This window comes from Bufo gargarizans, chromosome 7, assembly GCF_014858855.1.
Source record: "Bufo gargarizans isolate SCDJY-AF-19 chromosome 7, ASM1485885v1, whole genome shotgun sequence".
Lineage (NCBI taxonomy): Eukaryota > Metazoa > Chordata > Amphibia > Anura > Bufonidae > Bufo > Bufo gargarizans.
Window position 1 is genome coordinate 26,766,731 of NC_058086.1, and position 2,500 is coordinate 26,769,230.

Below are 2,500 nucleotides of genomic sequence, written 5' to 3' on the forward strand. Positions count from 1 at the left end.
CAGGGGTGGGGGTCAGCCTGTCAGTGCTCAGCGTCATATCCAAGGTGTATGAGTGCTGCCAGCATTGCTGCAGAGGTTACAGGGGTGGGGGGTCAGCCTGTCAGTGCTCAGCGTCATATCCAGAGGTTGTATGAGTGCTGCCAGCATTGCTGCAGAGGTTACAGGGGTGGGGGTCAGCCTGTCATGCTTCAGCGTCATATCCAGAAGGTTGTATGAAGTGCTGCCAGGAATTGCTGGCAGAGGTTACAGGGGTGGGGGGGTCAGCCTGTCAGTGATCAGCGTCAGTATCCAGAGGCTTGTATGAGTGCTGCCAGCATTGCTGCAGAGGTTACAGGGGTGGGGGTCAGCCTGTCAGTGCTCAGCGTCATATCCAGAGGTTGTATGATTGCTGCCAGCATTGCTGCAGAGGTTACAGGGGTGGGGGTCAGCCTGTCAGTGCTCAGCGTCATATCCAGAGGTTGTATGAATGCTGCCAGCATTGCTGCAGAGGTTAAAGGGGTGGGGGGTCAGCCTGTCAGTTGCTCAGCTCATATCCAGAGGTTGTATGAGTGCTGCCAGCATTGCTGCAGGGTACAGGGGTGGGGGGGGCAGCCTGTCAGTGCTCAGCGTCAGTATCAGAGGCTGTATGAGTGCTGCAAGCATTGCTGCAGAGGTTACAGGGGTGGGGGGTCAGCCTGTCAGTGCTCAGCGTCATATCCAGAGGTTAGTATGGGTAGCTGTGCTGCCAGCATTGCTGCAGAGGTTCACAGGGGTGGGGGGTCAGCCTGTCAGTGCTCAGCGTCATATCCAGAGGGCTGTATGAGTGCTGCCAGCATTGCTGCAGAGGTTACAGGGGTGGGGGGTCAGCCTGTCAGTGCTCAGCGGTCATAGCCAGAGGCTGTATGAGTGCTGCCAGCATTGCTGCAGAGGTTACAGGGGTGGGGGGTCAGCCTGTCAGTGCTCAGCGTCATATCCAGAGGTTGTATGAGTGCTGCCAGCATTGCTGCAGAGGTTACAGGGGTGGGGGGTCAGCCTGTCAGTGCTCAGCGTCATATCCAGAGGTGTATGAGTGCTGCCAGCATTGCTGCAGAGGTTACAGGGGTGGGGGGTCAGCCTGTCAGTGCATCAGCGTCATATCCAGAGGTTGTATGAGTGCTGCCAGCATTGCTAGCAGAGGTTACAGGGGTGGGGGGCAGCCTGTCAGTGCTCAGCGTCATATCCAGAGGCTGTATGAGTGCTGCCAGCATTGCTGCAGAGGTTACAGGGGTGGGGGGTCAGCCTGTCAGTGCTCAGCGTCATATCCAGAGGCTGTATGAGTGCTGCCAGCATTGCTGCAGAGGTTACAGAGGTGGGGGGGTCAGCCTGTCAGTGCTCAGCGTCATATCCAGAGGTTGTGTGAGTGCTGCCAGCATTGCTGCAGAGGTTACAGGGGTGGGAGGGGTCAGCCTGTCAGTGCTCAGCGTCATAGCCAGAGGTTGTATGAGTGCTGCCAGCATTGCTGCAGAGGTTACAGGGGTGGGGGGTCAGCCTGTCAGTGCTCAGCGTCATATCCAGAGGTTGTATGAGTGCTGCCAGCATTGCTGCAGAGGTTACAGGGGGGGGGGGTCAGCCTGTCAGTGCTCAGCGTCATATCCAGAGGTTGTATGAGTGCTGCCAGCATTGCTGCAGAGGTTACAGGGGTGGGAGGGGTCAGCCTGTCAGTGCTCAGCGTCATAGCCAGAGGTTGTATGAGTGCTGCCAGCATTGCTGCAGAGGTTACAGGGGTGGGGGGGTCAGCCTGTCAGTGCTCAGCGTCATAGCCAGAGGTTGTATGAGTGCTGCCAGCATTGCTGCAGAGGTTACAGGGGTGGGGGGGTCAGCCTGTCAGTGCTCAGCGTCATAGCCAGAGGTTGTATGAGTGCTGCCAGCATTGCTGCAGAGGTTACAGTGGTGGGAGGTCAGCCTGTCAGTGCTCAGTGTCATAGCCAGAGCTCCAGGTCAGTGTGGGAACCATGAATGGGAACATGTCCTGTGACATACTGAAGCAACTGGGCCGCAGGGCAGTATCCAACATGATAACGACCCCAAACACCTCCAAGACGACCACTGCCTTGTAAAAAACCTGAGGGTAAAGGTCCCTTCACACATCCGTATGTGTCTTGCGGATCCACATCGTGCGGCCCCATAGAGATGAATGGGTCTGCAAAATGTGGAACAGAATTGCGGACGTGTGAATGGAGCCTTAAAGTGCTGGATCGGCATGTGTCCAGACCTAAACCTATGCAGCATCTGTGGGGCCTCCTCAGACGGGAGGTGGAGGAGCGCCAGGTCTCTAACCTCCACCAGATCCGTGATGTCGTCATGGAGGAGGAAGAGGATCCCAGTGGAACCAGTGAGGCTCTAGTGACCTCCATGTCCAAGAGGGATAAGGCCATGCTGGGAAATAATGAGGGCCGCACAGAATACGGACACTCTGGGCACAATATGGCCGTTGTCACTTAGGGGTGTCCTCGCCTCACTTCTGTTACCAGCAGTTTAGACA